The following is a 17346-nucleotide window of genomic DNA, read 5'->3' as shown; positions in this document are numbered from 1 at the left end:
TATTGAAGAATCCTTCCATTCCTGGGATAAACCCCACTTGATCATGGTGTATGATCCTTTTAATGTGCTGTTGGATTCTGTTTGCTAGTATTTTGTTGAGGATTTTTGCATCTATGTTCATCAGTGATATTGGCCTGTAGTTTTCTTTCTTTGTGACAATTTGCTTTTGGTATGAGGGTGATGGTGGCCTCGTACAATGAGTTTGGGAGTGTTCCTCCCTCTGCTATCTTTTGGAAGAGTTTGAGAAGGATAGGTGTTAGCTCTTCTCTAAATGTTTCATAGAATTTGCCTGTGAAGTCATCCAGTCCTGGGCTTTTGTTCGTTGCAAGATTTTTAATCACAGTTTCAATTTCAGTGCTTGTGATTGGTCTGTTTATATTTTCTATTTCTTCCTGGTTCAGTCTCAGAAATTGTGCTTTTCTAAGAATTTGTCCATTTCTTCCAGGTTGTCCCTTTTATTGGCATATAGCTGCTTGTAGTAATCTCTCATTATCTTTTGTATTTCTGCATTATCAGCTGTTATTTCTCCTCTTTCATTTCTATTTCTATTGATTTGAATATTCTCCCTTTTTTTCTTGATGAGTCTGGCTAATGGTTTATCAATTTTGTTTATCTTCTCAAAGAACCAGCTTTAAGGTTTATTGATCTTTGCCATCATTTCCTTCATTTCTTTTTCATTTATTTCTGATCTCATTTTTATGATTTCTTTCCTTCTACTAACTTTGGGGGATTTTTGTTCTTCTTTCTCTGATTGCTTTAGGTGTATGGTTAGGTTGTTTACTTGAGATGCTTTTTGTTTCTTGGGGTAGGACTGTATTGCTATAAGCTTCCCTCTGAGAACTGCTTTTGCTGCATCACATAGCTTTTGGGTCGTCGTGTTTTCATTGTCATTTATTTCTAGGAATTTTTTGATTTCCTCTTTGATTTCTTCAGTGATCTCTTGGTTATTTAGTAGCATATTGTTTAGCCTCCATGTGTTTGTATTTTTTACAGTGTTTTTTCCTGTAATTGACATCTAGTCTCATAGCATTGTGGTTGGAAAAGATACTTGATATGATTTCAATTTTCTTAAATTTACCAAGGCTTGATTTGTGACCCAAGATATGATCTATCCTGGAGAATTTTCCATGAGCACTTGAGAACAAAGTGTAATCTCCTGTTTTTGGATGGGATGTCCTATAAATATCAATTAAGTCCATCTTGTTTAATGTATGATTGAATGTTTGTGTTTCCTTATTTATTTTCATTTTGGATGATCTGTCCATTGGTGAAAATGGGATGTTAAAGTCCCCTACTATTATTGTGTTACTGTCAATTTCCCCTTTTATGGTCGTTAGCATTTGCCTTATGTATTGAGGTTCTCTTATGTTGGGTCCATAAATATTTACAATTGTTATATCTTCTTCTTGGATTGATCCCTTGATCACTATGTAGTGTCCTTCTTTGTCTGTTGTAGTAGTCTTTATTTTAAAGTCTATTTTGCCTGATATGAGAATTGCTATTCCAGCTTTCTTTTGATTTCCATTTGCATGGAATCTTTTTCTATCCCCTCACTTTCAGTCTGTATTTGTCCCTAGGTCTGAAGTGGGTCTTTTGTAGACAGCATATTTTCAGGTCTTTTTTTGTATCCATTCAGCCAGTCTGTGCCTTTTGGTGGGAGCATTTAATCCATTTACATTTAAGGTAATTATCGATATGTATGTTCCTATTACCATTTTCTGAATTGTTTTGGGTTTGCTATTGTAGGTCTTTTCGGTCTCTTGTGTTTCCTGCCTAGAGTAGTTCCTTTAGGATTTGTTATAAAGTTGGTTTGTTGGTTCTGAATTCTATAGCTTTTGTTTATCTCTAAAGTTTTTAATTTCTCCGTAGAATCTGAATGAGATCTTTGCTGGGTAATCTTGCTTGTAGGCTTTTCCCTTTCATCACTTTAAATATGTCCTGCCACTCCCTTCTCCTGGACTTGACTATTTCCTTCCCCATATTAGGGAATTTTTCAACTATAATCTCTTCAAATATTTTCTCGGTCCCTTTCTTTTTCTCTTCTTCTTCTGGGACCCCTATAATTTGAATGTTGGTGTGTTTAATGTAGTCCTAGAGGTCTCTAAGACTGTCCTCAATTCTTTTCATTCTTTTTTCTTTATTCTCCTCTGCAGTCGTTATTTCCACTATTTTATCTTCCAGGTCACTTATCCGTTCTTCTGCCTCAGTTATTCTATTGATTCCTTCTTGAGAATTTTAAATTTCATTTACTGTGTTGTTCATCATTGTTTGTTTGCCCTTTAGTTTTTCTAGGTCCTTGTTAAACGTTTCTTGTATTTTCTCCATTCTATTTCCAAGATTCTGGATCAGCCTTGCTATCATTACTCTGAAATCGTTTTCAGGTAGACTGCATATTTCCTCTTCATTTGTTTGGTCCGGTGGGTTTTTACCTTGCTACTTCATCTGCTGTGTGTTTCTCTGTCTTTTCATTCTGCTTAACTTACTGTGTTTGGGGTCTCCTTTTCACAGGCTGCAAGTTCATATTTCCCGTTGTCTTTGGTGTCTGCCCCCAGTGGCTAAGGTTGGTTTAGTGGGTTGTGTAGTCTTCCTGGTGGAGGAGACTAGTGCCTATCTTCTGGTGCATGAAGCTTGTCTTTCTGGTGGGCAGGACCGCATCTGGTGGTGTGTTTTGGGGTGTCTGCAACCTTATTATGATTTTAGGCAGCCTCTCTGTTAATGTGTGGGGTTGTGTTCCTTTCTTGGCATGGGATGTCCAGCACTGTAGCTTGCTGGTTATTGAGTGAAGCAGTTTCTTAGTGTTGAGATGGAGATCTCTGGGACAGCTTTCTCCGTTTGATATCATATGGGGCCAGGAGGTCTCTGGTGGACCAATGACCTGAAATCAGCTCTCCCACCTCAGAGGCACAGGCCTGACACCCGCCTGGAGCACCAAGACCCTGTCAGTCACACGGCCAGGTACTTGGGGAGTTTCTTGCCTTTTGGAAAGTCTGAGGTCTTCTGCCAGTTTTCAGTAGGTGTTCTGTAGGAGTTGTTCCACATGTAGATGTATTTCTGATGTATTTTTGTGGAGGAATGTTATCTCCACATCTTACTCCTCCGCCATCTTAAAGTTCCATCTATTCAAAATGTGATCTTAAGACCAGCACATGGGAATCATCTGGCAGCTTGTTAAAACTGTAGAATCTCAGGCCAGACCTACTGAGGTGGAATGTGCATTTTCACAGAATCCACGGGTGATTTTTATGCACATTAGAATTCTAGAAACACCATTTTAATTCAAACCTGAGCAGAGTTACTGTCATAAAACCTTGGTTTTTTGCTTTTCCTTTGTGCTTCGTCTAGTTTCACTTGTTCACAGGGTGCTTCATGCAGAGGCCTTGCACCTGGCACTTCAGAGTGCCTAGTGAGAAATGGCTGCACTTGACACCTTAGCTCGGGGCCGGGCCGTGTGTAGAAGTGCTGCCCCTGACACTGCAACTCAAGATCTCTGTAAATTTTTAAAAGTAGATGACAGTTTCTGGAAATGTCAGAGTATTGTATAGAAAACTAAAGCATCTCCCAAAGACAATTATACTTTCTAGCTAGACAAATTATTTTTTAAAGTAACTGTGAAGACACTGTAGGGTGACCAAAACTAGGCAGAAACCAGAGGGTACATAATCCTTGAAAGAATGGAAAAAGAGTCTGGGTGAAACTCAGATCTATTTAGTTTTTCTACTAAACAATGCCCATTAAATATATTTCAAGCAAACACTGAAGTCATAGTGGCCTGAGAAGTCAGAAGCCAGAATTTAAGATCAAAAGCAGCTGGAAAGTGAGAAAAAATACCAGAAAAAAGTGAATAATAAATGGAGGTGCCCCAAACTTGCATACAAACTCCCCTCAGGCCCTTGGCTGCTTCTTGAACTATGCACACATTGGGCGAAAGCCCCAGGGTGTTCAGGAAAACAGCTTGAAGGTTTAGAGAACTGAGTAGAGATCACAGCAGGCACTGAGTTCTAAGGAGACAGAATTCAGAGTTTAAAATTCCAAGTCTTTTTGAAGAAATTAATAAGGTGATTCTAAAATTTACATGGAAACGCATAAACTTAGGACAGCCAGGACAATCTAGAAAAGAACTGAACAAATAGGAAGTGTGTTTGGTTCTGGGTGTGGGCTATAATAGATAGGAGCACAAGAAAGCTTGCTGGGAGGATGGAAATGTGCTATATCTCGATGTGATTTGTGGTTACACATGGATATAAGTTTGTCAAAATTCATTGAACTCTACACTTTCAAGCTGTGCATTATATTTTTGCAATGTATTCTTCAACTAAATAGAATATTAGAATAAGGTCATTTCAATATATTCTATGCCACTGAACAAACTCATGTGAGTTAGGATCCCTGAACCTTAGCCTTCAATAGCTTCATGAAAAAAACCTGTCTTTGTGGTCATCCCATTTTGTCCTCCCATTTGTGTCCATGTAGCCACTGCTGTGGGCCTCTCAGGTCTGGGCAGCTACTTGGTTAGTTCTACTATTTCCACTTCCCCATTTAGTGGCCTTGTGAAGAGTTGTCTGATCTTGTGCTCTTCTGGAGCTCTAAGAAATTTAGCATGGTTGTGACATGCTCCATCTCTGCGCTTTTCTATGGAGCAGGAAAAATCGCTGGGACATGATGTGGTATGAGGTTGACAACATACAACCATCTGCTTGGACATATCATGCTAACACTTTTCTACTCTGATTTGATGGTGGGCTTTGGGGAACTCTGGGCTCTTGCAGTTTCTCCAGTGCCTAGCAGCATTTCAAGAGCATAAGCACACTATATCCTTGGATCGCCAAATGTGCTATTTTTAAAAAATTATTTCTTCTTTAAGTGAGCTTATCGAAAAGGCAGAAGAGTACAGGCAATAAGAATCTCTTCAGTCTCTCAGCTCTTTCCCTGGGGGTGAAGCTTAGAGAGTTTTGAAGCCTCATTCTACTTCTTAATATCTATGTGCCTGGGAAAGATAACCTATTTCAGGTCTGTGTAAGGTTTTATAAACTCAGAGCTTAGGCTCTATAAAATGTGTATAATCAAAGAATATCTCTCCTAGTGTTTTCCAGAGGAGTAAATAAAATAATGTAAGCTATTTATAAAAATTTCTATTATAGGGTAAAAAAAATAAAATTACTATTATTAGCTACTCACTGGACTATAGTTTAAGAAAGGAAGGGGGATTATTCTTATTGGAAACTAAAAAATTCTGTGGTGTCTTACTTTTCCTGAGGTATTGGGCATAAAATACCCTAGCTACAGCTGAATAAGGGACAAGAAATAGAGGGGGCAACAACACATTAGTTTAATATATAAAAATATTACTCTGATTCACTCTCCATGCCATAGTTTCCTATGTAGAGAAAATAATATACTCATAAAATTAATGTAAGGATTACGTAGGAAAATAATGCATTCAAATTTCTTACCACGATGACTGATATATAGTAAGCACTCAGTAATGTTAAGTGAATTGACATACAATCAATGTACAATCATCGTACAATTGTACACTTTTCTACTCTGATTTGATGGTGGGCTTTGGGGAACTCTGGGCATCTTGCAGATGATTGTACAATTGTACAATCATCGTTTCTCATGAATTCAGAGAAGAACACATATAGGAAAACGTTTACCAAGAATAAAATGTAACAACGGCCAATTGCATGGTTATTTCTAAAAACTGACCTGAGTAAATTAGCCATCTAATAAGAATATTGAGCCACCACCTTTCTAACTTAATGTTAACTTACACTAACATACTACAATCTATTTCATAAAGGCCTATTACACTAATCTTCTGAGGTAATCCTCAAAACCTGTAAGATAGATATTATCTCTCTTTAATGAGAGGTTACAAGTCCCGCAGAGGCGACACACAGCTAAGTGTCAGAGCTGGGATGAAAATCCATGAATTTAGATTCAAAATCTCTGGACTTTTCCACCAATCCAGAAAATTTTCATATGCAAAAACAGAGCAAGCTATTTCTGCCACTTCCCAACTTTTCCAATTAGGACTCCCCTGAGACCTCTCACTCTTATCCAAGTTCTTTCTGGCTTAGTCTTCCATTAAAGTTTTTGTGCCTTATCTTTTTCTAATTAGTTTTGAAACAGAATGATCATGTGCATTCTTTTCACTGGATCTGAGCTACTGCAGAGCCTGAAAGAAAGGTGACAAAATATTGTGAGGATGGGAGGTATGAGCACTTAAGAAATAAATGGAATTCAAATGTGTATGTCGGTTCAGAATGGGCAGGAAAGAACCAAGAAAATGGCTTTCATTTATCTTCCTTTTAATCAAAGCCTGCATTTGAGGAGATGAGGTCCATCCCTCAAGGGAGAAGGCTAAGGGCTCTGTAATCACCAGATATTAATCTATGGTAGAACAGACTCTACTGTCTACCTCTTTCCTAAAATGGGGAAAATTCATCTTGTAAAGACACATCTCTAGTTTACCTTCCAGATAGATAAAACTTTATATCTGGTAACACTGACATTAATTAATTTTATCAGATCTCATTGCCAAGATTCATTTGTTTCTTTGTATACAAATACTGTAAAATCACTAAGACATTAACCAATAATGAAAATTTGCATAAAAATAGAGAACTTGTGCACCAGGGTGATAAGTACAGTACTTAGTAGCATAAGAAATATTTTGTGTATTAGTATTGGCATATGAGAAATTAAAATCTATTCGTCCAACATTGCTTCACTGAACTTTAATGTTTTGATCAACTCATTATGATATTACAGTTTTGGGTGAATTTTAATGAGTTCAAGTATTCATTAGGATACAATATAATTATTTCCATGGAAGTATGTGCTTTGGTTCAGTGATATTTTATTGAATCATATAATTATGAAATCAAATGCAGCATCATAAACATCCATAATTGAAGAGACATGTAGCATTATACACTGAAATCCTGGCATTTAAATTCAAAATTAAGTATTACTAACACCTTTGTTGGAGAGGACAATGTAAAGTATCTGAATCATGTCTTGCTGTCACAGGAAAAAATGCATCCCAAATAAGTTTTTAATAATTCATGCTTCAAAATCACCAGTGACATAAAATAACATGGTGAAGATGTCTAAATTTTATTATAAAACAAAACTCTCTCGTTGGTTAGTATTTTTTAAAAAAGGAGAAAAAGGAAACCTACCCACTATAGACCTAAGTAAAAAGATGACCTTGGGTGAAGATGTAATTTATAAAATGTGTAAAGTATAATCAATTCAATTATAATCAAAAATAAGACCAGGGCTTCCCTGGTGGTGCAGTGGTTAAGAACCTGCCTGCCAATGCAGGAGACATGGGTTAGAGCCCTGGTCTGGGAAGATCGCACATGCCGTGGACCAACTAAGCCTGAGAGCCACAACTACTGAGCCCGAGCGCCTAGAGCCTATGCTCTGCAACAAGAGAAGCCACTGCAATGAGAAGCCCACGCACCACTACGAAGAGGAGCCCCCGCTTGCCACAACTAAAGGAAGCCCATACGCAGCAACAAAGACCCAATACAGCCAAAAATTAATTAATTAATTAATTAATTTTTTAAAAAAGAATAAGACCAAAACCACCAGTGGGAGTGGCCTAAAACTGTGATTAAAAATAATGTTAAATGTGGCTGCTCTGACCAAAAAAAAAAAAAAAAATTAAATCTTACTAAACTCCTGAGTGTCAATTTCAAGAGGTTTCCACTGGCTAAGACTTTGTAATTGGGGCTGTTTCTTCACTGAAGTAGAAATTAATTTTTCAGATACCTGTGTTATCCTTTGGGTCCTTCCTGGTTTCTGTAGTGGAATGACTAGATTGATCTGGGTCCAGATTCGTGACAGTTAAAGCATGACAGGTTCTCACTGGCATTTTGGGGTGAAGAGCTGATACCTGTTGTCAGAACCCATGTCCCAGCCATTTGCCTCTTTGTCCTGCTTTCAGATTTGAGCTGCTGGCAACTCTGCGTCACCTCGCAGGGCACAGGGAGAGATTCTGGGTCTACTGAGGGTCACATGGGGGCCACAAGATGTGAAAGACATTGTCACTTTTGGACCTTCTCATGTGTCTCCTACTGCCTCATGGCCTATTCAGGGGCAGAGGAGAGGCCTTCTCTAGTGGGAAAATCTTCAGTTTGTTCTCTTGAGGTCTACATTTTGATACGTCCTAAGGAATTCAGAAAAACAGGTTCTTCTTCACAAAGCCTGGCATTCAAGGGCTTTTCTGATGCACATCCAAAAATCCTGTTTTGGATACCAGAGGTAAAATAATAAACTCTTTGCTCCAACAATCCTTATGCCTTATCCTTCAACCCTCTTCATCGCTTTCCTCCTCCCCACAGATGAATGCCTCAGGAAACCATGGAGAAGACTGGTATATGAAACTGCACAAGGAAAGCCCATACTAATACATATATTAAATATTAATATATATTATCACCTTTGTTATACATGTATAAATAATTCTTTATTAAATACCTTTGCTGGAAATATTGCTCTGAATTTCTGACTACTTTTGTACTTAGTTATTTACAAGAAAAATTATTTGCTCATACTGTAGTAAACTTTATAATATTTTTAAAAGTACTGTTAAATTGCATTCCAGAAAGCTTGTGTGAGGGAGCCAAACTGAGCCCATCCTGACCAACCTTATCTTGGCCAATTGAGGGTGGTAGGGAAAGAGACGGAGAGACAATGAGAGGTTTTGAGAGAGTTGTGCTTCGTTGTATGTATTTACATAAAAGGAAGTTGAACACTGGCCTCTTTTTTGAGGATAATTACTCACATTTTTGTCTATTCTTAACTGTGGCAACATTTAAGACTAGTGTTATTGTGTTTTTGTTATCAACTTTTATGAGCTCTTTATACATTAAGGGTATCAAATCTTTGTCATATTTATTAAAACATCATTTTCCTTTAGTTCTAAATTTTACCTTTCTGATGGTATTCTTTATTATAACTGCAATTTCCATAATCCTTTTACACTTTAAGTCCTGCAAGTACATAAACCACAACTGTCTTATTCTTTAGTTTATCCTAAGTACTTTAAAACAGTGACTATACATACATGTTACTCAGTAAGTATAGCAACCTAAGGTGAGTTAAAAGTAAGGAATCAAAACATGAAAAAATAAAGATTTACTTTTTGCTATGTAGAACGATTTGGCTGGATTAATTTGGTTCTTTTCAATTGTAAGAACAATTTGTACTTTTAATACAAATTACTAGAACTTCAAAAGGGAAATTGAAAGAGGTTGAATAGTTTCTTAATCAAATATAATTTTTTTTGTATTATCTCTATTTTGCTATGAATGTATTTTGCATTTCATTTATATTTCTTTGTACCTGTGAACATACTGAATGTGGAAACAATTATCCTTTTTATTTTATTTTAAACAATTAATTTATTTATTTACTTATTGTTGGCTGCGTTGGGTCTTTGTTGCTGCACGAGAGCAGCGAGCAAGGGCTACTCTTTGTGGCGGTGCGCAGGCTTCTCATTGCAGTGGCTTCTCTTGTTGCGGAGCACGGGCTCTAGGTGTGTGGGTTTCAGTAGTTGTGGCACGCAGGCTCAGTAGTTGTGGCTCGAGGGATCTAGAGCGCAGGCTCAGTAGTTGTGGGCTTAGCTGCTCCGCAGCATGTGGGATCTTCCCGGACCAGGGCTCGAACCCGTGTCCCCTGCATTGGCAGGCAGATTCTTAACCACTGCGCCACCAGGGAAGTCCTGTCCTTTTTAAAACTAAGTATATGTAACACTGATTTGGGATTGACGTAACCTTCCTAATATGAATGATCATTTCATGTGACTACATTTTGTTTACAAATTTGTGTTACTAACTCCTTCCCCAAGCTCTGTAAACTTTCAATTCTTAATATTGCGATTAACTTCAGAAAGTAGTGTTAAAAGATAAACTGAGGCATATTCAAAATTTTAAGAATTTATTTGTGCAAAAATTAATTCAAATCAGGGAGTGCTAAATGGGAAGTGGTTAGAAGTGTTCCACTGAGAGGAACTTGGGGGAGAGATTTTATAGAGAAAAGACAGAGGCAAAGTTAGGAAATCATTGACTGCAATAACTTAAAGAGTAGTTGGCTCAGGGCTTTTCTGATGCACATCCAAAAATCCTGTTTTGGATACCAGAGGTAAAATAATAAACTCTTTGCTCCAACAATCCTTATGCCTTATCCTTCAACCCTCTTCATCGCTTTCCTCCTCCCCACAGATGAATGCCTCAGGAAACCATGGAGAAGACTGGTATATGAAACTGCACAAGGAAAGCCCATACTAATACATATATTAAATATTAATATATATTATCACCTTTGTTATACATGTATAAATAATTCTTTATTAAATACCTTTGCTGGAAATATTGCTCTGAATTTCTGACTACTTTTGTACTTAGTTATTTACAAGAAAAATTATTTGCTCATACTGTAGTAAACTTTATAATATTTTTAAAAGTACTGTTAAATTGCATTCCAGAAAGCTTGTGTGAGGGAGCCAAACTGAGCCCATCCTGACCAACCTTATCTTGGCCAATTGAGGGTGGTAGGGAAAGAGACGGAGAGACAATGAGAGGTTTTGAGAGAGTTGTGCTTCGTTGTATGTATTTACATAAAAGGAAGTTGAACACTGGCCTCTTTTTTGAGGATAATTACTCACATTTTTGTCTATTCTTAACTGTGGCAACATTTAAGACTAGTGTTATTGTGTTTTTGTTATCAACTTTTATGAGCTCTTTATACATTAAGGGTATCAAATCTTTGTCATATTTATTAAAACATCATTTTCCTTTAGTTCTAAATTTTACCTTTCTGATGGTATTCTTTATTATAACTGCAATTTCCATAATCCTTTTACACTTTAAGTCCTGCAAGTACATAAACCACAACTGTCTTATTCTTTAGTTTATCCTAAGTACTTTAAAACAGTGACTATACATACATGTTACTCAGTAAGTATAGCAACCTAAGGTGAGTTAAAAGTAAGGAATCAAAACATGAAAAAATAAAGATTTACTTTTTGCTATGTAGAACGATTTGGCTGGATTAATTTGGTTCTTTTCAATTGTAAGAACAATTTGTACTTTTAATACAAATTACTAGAACTTCAAAAGGGAAATTGAAAGAGGTTGAATAGTTTCTTAATCAAATATAATTTTTTTTGTATTATCTCTATTTTGCTATGAATGTATTTTGCATTTCATTTATATTTCTTTGTACCTGTGAACATACTGAATGTGGAAACAATTATCCTTTTTATTTTATTTTAAACAATTAATTTATTTATTTACTTATTGTTGGCTGCGTTGGGTCTTTGTTGCTGCACGAGAGCAGCGAGCAAGGGCTACTCTTTGTGGCGGTGCGCAGGCTTCTCATTGCAGTGGCTTCTCTTGTTGCGGAGCACGGGCTCTAGGTGTGTGGGTTTCAGTAGTTGTGGCACGCAGGCTCAGTAGTTGTGGCTCGAGGGATCTAGAGCGCAGGCTCAGTAGTTGTGGGCTTAGCTGCTCCGCAGCATGTGGGATCTTCCCGGACCAGGGCTCGAACCCGTGTCCCCTGCATTGGCAGGCAGATTCTTAACCACTGCGCCACCAGGGAAGTCCTGTCCTTTTTAAAACTAAGTATATGTAACACTGATTTGGGATTGACGTAACCTTCCTAATATGAATGATCATTTCATGTGACTACATTTTGTTTACAAATTTGTGTTACTAACTCCTTCCCCAAGCTCTGTAAACTTTCAATTCTTAATATTGCGATTAACTTCAGAAAGTAGTGTTAAAAGATAAACTGAGGCATATTCAAAATTTTAAGAATTTATTTGTGCAAAAATTAATTCAAATCAGGGAGTGCTAAATGGGAAGTGGTTAGAAGTGTTCCACTGAGAGGAACTTGGGGGAGAGATTTTATAGAGAAAAGACAGAGGCAAAGTTAGGAAATCATTGACTGCAATAACTTAAAGAGTAGTTGGCTCTTTGTGACTGGTTGTCCTTAGGTTTCAACTTTGTAACCTTAAGGCATTTACAGGCTTAGAGTCTGCTTTGCTTATGTCGACCACCATGGCACTAGAACCAGGTCACTCTAATGACCTCCTTGTTTAATTAATATAACAGTGGTTACACTTTTCTTAAAAATATGTATTCAACTGATGGCAATTATAATTTTAGTACTGATTAAGACAATTGATAATGTCAAATGAATTTGAGTATATATATCAGCAAATCAATATGTATATCAGCATACACTTGAAAAATGAGATATCCAGTCTATAGTCATGGCACATGGATTTATAGACCCCTTCCAATACCTCTCTTAACCTCAGTGTCATTCTCTCACTCAAACCCCCTTGTATGGCTCACACATTATGAACCACTGTTTGAAGAGGATAAATGCATGTCAGTCATCCCCCAAATTTATAATCCTATGAAAATGAACAAATATCACTTTAAAAATGGTTGATTTGTCTGTCTTTCCTCAAAACATAATTTTCTCATTCCCAAAGCAGAAAGTTATTTCCTACTTGTCAATCTTTCAAGATTAAAAACGGCTTTAGTCTACTGCAAAACCCAATGATAATTTGAAGAATTATGGTCTGGCTTCTTCACCCCAAATCTATGTAGGATACTCTGACATATGTTACTATGGAGAGGACAGTTGGCACTTTTAAAAAACAAAAGAAGAGCATTTTGTTTTTTCATGAAGGAGACATTTCAATATCTTAAGTGCTCATTTGCAATCACATAATATGTTTTCTTTTTCTTTAAATGTCAAGGTGATGTTTTTGTGATAAATGTAAAATCAAATTCACAGCTCATTCTTTATACCTTAAGCGACTTTAGCAGGTGGGAGACAATTATAAGTAGGTATTCCTGAGGCTAAAGCAAAAACACCTTTACCTTTAGAACTTAAATTCTTATATAAGTGGTAATAATTTAAAAAATATTTTTCTGCACTAAATATTTTTAAGGTGCAAAATACATACTAAAGTACCAAGAAGGCATTCACACACTCACAGCAAATTTAATTGCATATCCAGTAGAGAAGCAGCTATATTTAAGTATGACTATCATTACTCAAATAATCAAATTTATTTTAACTGCTAAAATTACACTAGCAATAATAGGTCTTATACTTTATCATTCACCACATATCCCAATTACAGTATTATCAGAGTTATTTTCCTCACAACAACTGTGGGAAGTATGTAGATTAAGTATTATTGTCCTCATGACAATTCCAAGGCAGAGAGAATGGGAGGGCCCAGCTGTAAATCAAACAATTAACGGTAAAGATAGGACCAGAATCAAAATAAATCCGTTCTCTGCCAAGCTTTTATTCAACCAGAGTACCTCTCTCTATTGGCAGTAATATAAAATGCTTTATTATATTTAATATTTATAAAGAAAGTCTTAATTCTATAGTTGATGTTCTACATAAAAAAGGTTAAAAAAAGATTATGAACATTGTTGCCAGGAAAACAGTTATATCATATCAACATTAATATAAATGATAATATTATGCTGGGTAGGGGTTGCCCTCCTCTCCACCCACCTCCGCCCCACTCCCTGCCGCAGGGCTTCAGGCAGATCTGCTTTCACAGTTTCAGGTCACCTGGACTGAGATGATGGCCCTAATGATATCTGAATCATCTTCAGGGCCATTCTCCCCTTTTCTTGAAGAACAGCACACATTCACAGCTAAAAATTTCTGTCATCCTGTTCTATAAAATCAAAAAAGTCCAACAGCCTTCCTTCACTCTGTCCCGTTTTCTCTGTTCTCTTTAATCCCATCTGGCAGTATTTCTGCTGGTATAATCCCATCTCTGATCCTGGCCTCTACTTGATGGCTGATTAGGTCCATGGTTTGTATCCACTCTGATCTCCTCATCAAAATGGTCAGTTACACTCTCAGTGTCCTCTTCAGAATATGCTTTCTCATTTTTTTGCAATATGGATAGGCTGAGAATTTTTCAAATCTTTAAGTTCTAGTTTCTTTTTGCTCATTGCTTAACAATTCCTTCTTCAATGTATTTCTCTCTTGCATTTTACTATCAGCAGTCAGGAGAAAACAAGCTGCTCCTTCAACACGTTGCTTAGAAATCTCAGCTAAATATCCAGTTTTATCACTCTCAAGTCCTATCTTCCACAAGACACTAGAACACAGACACAACACAGCCAAGTCCTTTGCCACTTTATAACAGGAATCACCTTTTTCTCCATTGTCCAACAACATGTTCCTCATTTCCATCTGGACCTCGTCAGAATGGCCTTTACTGCCGTCAACTAAAAAATTATTCACAACCTAAAAGTTGAGAGTTATGTTTTATTCAGTGGAGATTTTTAGGACTTCAAGCCCAGGAGGCAGCATCTCAAGTAACCCTGAGAGAACTGCTCCGAGGAGGTGATGGGGGAGCTAGGATATATAGGAGTTTTGCAACAAAGGGCAGGTGTCGGGAACATCAAAAGATTACTGTTAATTAAAGAAAACCATGTGCCTCTTGGCCATCTGTATGTCTCTGGAGAAATGTCTATTTAGGTATGCTGCCCATTTTTTGATTGGGTTGGTTGTTTTGATGACATTAAGTCTCATGAGCTGTTTGTAAATTTTGGAGACTAATCCCTTGTCGGTCACATCATTTGCAAATATTCTCTCCCAATCTGTGGGTTGTCTTTTCATTTTGCTTGTGTTTCCTTTGCTGTGCAAAAGCTTGTGAGTTTAATCAGGTCCCATTTTTATTTTTGTTTTTATTTCCTTTATTCTGGGAGACAGACTGAAAAAGATATTGCTGCAATTTATGTCAGAGAGTGTTCTGCCTAGGTTTTCCTCTAGGAATTTTATAATGTCCTGTCTCACATTTAGGTCTTTAATCCATTTTGAGCTTATTTTTGTGTATGGTGTTAAAGAATGACCTACAATGAGATATCACCTCACACCAGTCAAAATGGCTATCATCAAAAAATCCACAAACAATAAATGCTGGAGAGGGTGTGGAGAAAAGGGAACCCTCCTACACTGTTAGTGGGAATGTAAATTGTACAGCCACTATGGAGAACAGTATGGATAGAGCTACCATATGACCCTCCTGGGCATAAACTGGGAGAAAAACATGGCCTGAAAGGATACATGCACTCCAATGTTCATTGCAGCACTGTTTACAACAGCCAAGACATGGAAGCAAACTAAACGTCCATCAACAGAGGAATGGATAAACAAGATGTGTTACATATATAATGGAATATTACTCAGCCATTAAAAATAATGAAATAATGCCATTTGCAGCAACATGGATGGGCCTAGAGATTGTCATACTGAGTGAAGTAAGTCAGACAGAGAAAGAGAAATATCATATGATATCCCTTACATGAGGAATCTAAAAAGAAATGATACAAATGAACTCGTTTACAAAACAGAAACAGACTCAGAGGCTTAGAGAACGAACTTATTGTTATGGGGGGGAAGGGTGGGGGGAAGGGATAGTTAGGGAGCTTGGCATTGACACGTACACACTGCTATATTTAAGATGGATAACCAACAAGGATGTACTGTGTAGCACAGGGAACTCTGCTCAATGTTATGTGGCAGCCTGGATGAGAGGGGAGCTTGGGGGAGAATGGATACGTGTATATGTATGGCTGAGTCACTTTGCTGTGCACCTGAAACTACCATAACATTGTTAATAGGCTCTACCCCAATATAAAATAAAAAGTTAAAAAAAAATAAAGAAAGAAAACTTGATATGTGAAGTTAAAGAATTTAGCACTCTTCTATGTGTGGGAAGATGCAAGAGTCTGGGCTCACTGAAATCATTCCTTTGATATGCACCTCAGCCATCTGGGGCTTGTGTTTTCACATCCTGAGTTTCCTCAATGTAGGGAGTGGCTGCAGTCTGATGACTGCTAGATGGCAGGTATTCTTTCCTTCCTGAGTTTCCTCAGGGCTCAAGGGCTCACGCTGGAGGGCTGCAATCATTGATGACTGTGACATCCTTTGTTTACTGATGTGGCAGGCAATAGTCCATTTATCACTGTCTATATTTCTACCAACATCCTATATACATGATCACTTTTGTGTTCTCTAAGAAGATGGAAGATTTATTCTCCTTTCCTATCTGAACTCTCACCAGGATCACTTTTAACAGTCCGTAGGCTTTTCCTAACATGCACCTCAAAACTCTTCCAGCCTCTAAAACAACTTCCACATTTCTAGGTATTTGTTACAGTGGCACCCCACTTCTTACTACCAAAGTCTATCTTAGTTCAGGCTGCTGTAACAAGATACCATAGACTTGGGTGGCTTAATAAACATTTATTGTAACAATATTAATATAATTATCATGTCAATATTGATGTAAATGAGAGTACTGTTACATATGAAACTGCATATATCATATTATAAAATCAGTGTTTAGGGACTTCCCTGGCGGTCAAGTGGTTAGGACTCCACCCTTCCATTGTAGGGGGCCTGGGTTTGATCCCTGATCAGGGAACTAAGATCCTGCAAGCTGGACTGCATGGCCAAAAAAAAAAAAAAATTACGTATTGAATGGGGATTAAAACTAATTTTAAAAGTTGTTTAAAAATCTTGTATGTTTTGGCAGCACATACACTAGAATTGGAATGACTCAGAGAAGATTAGCTGGGCCCTTGCAAAAGAAGACACACAAATTCATGAAGCACTCTGTATTTTGTGAAGCATGTACTCTTATAGAGATTATTGTTTCATTGTAAATCTGAAAGCGATGCTGCAAGGCATTCAATGGTGGATAACCACTTTTAGAGGAAGTAGGTTAATAATTTTTATACTTTAAAGTGATTTTTCAAGTTTAAATTTTGCATTTTAAGTGCTAAAAGTGACCTATTTTATTTTCTGAATTAACACTACGTTCCCCTATATTTTACCTTTTTCTCTTGAAGTGAATTTAGAATTAAATAATATTTTAATGTGGTGTTATTACAGTGTAGTATAGAGATATTGTATATAATCCACCAACTCATTTGTCATCTACTGGAGATTTCCAAAGGGAATAAATAATTTAGACATTAAAAAATAGGTATTGATAGGACCTGGAGATTATCATACTAAGTGAAGTAAGTCAGACTATTCAAACAAGAAATAAAGGAGCAGCTTTATCAGAACAAAATGCAAATTGTGGTTAATATTGACATGATCTGTGATTAATGACATGCGGAAAGAAACACATGTTAAGAATTGGTACATGATTTTATTGACATACATTCTGTCGTAGAAGAGTCACAGTTACATCTGTTTATGGTTATATATTTCTTAAAGTGTCATTTGTGACATCTGAAAATGTTTTTATTAAGG

At 36.9% G+C, this 17346-nt stretch overlaps 1 non-coding gene across 1 annotated transcript; it reads left to right on the top strand.

Moving 5' to 3' along the window:
- Positions 1-16604: 16604 nt before the first annotated feature.
- Positions 16605-16708, top strand: LOC112064796 (U6 spliceosomal RNA). The gene has a single exon (XR_002891666.1). It is a non-coding gene; the product is annotated as a U6 spliceosomal RNA (small nuclear RNA).
- The last annotated feature ends 638 nt before the right edge of the window (positions 16709-17346 follow it).

This window comes from Physeter macrocephalus, chromosome 13, assembly GCF_002837175.3.
Source record: "Physeter macrocephalus isolate SW-GA chromosome 13, ASM283717v5, whole genome shotgun sequence".
NCBI classification, from domain to species: Eukaryota; Metazoa; Chordata; class Mammalia; order Artiodactyla; family Physeteridae; genus Physeter; species Physeter macrocephalus.
This window is presented reverse-complemented; position numbering and strand designations above follow the sequence as displayed.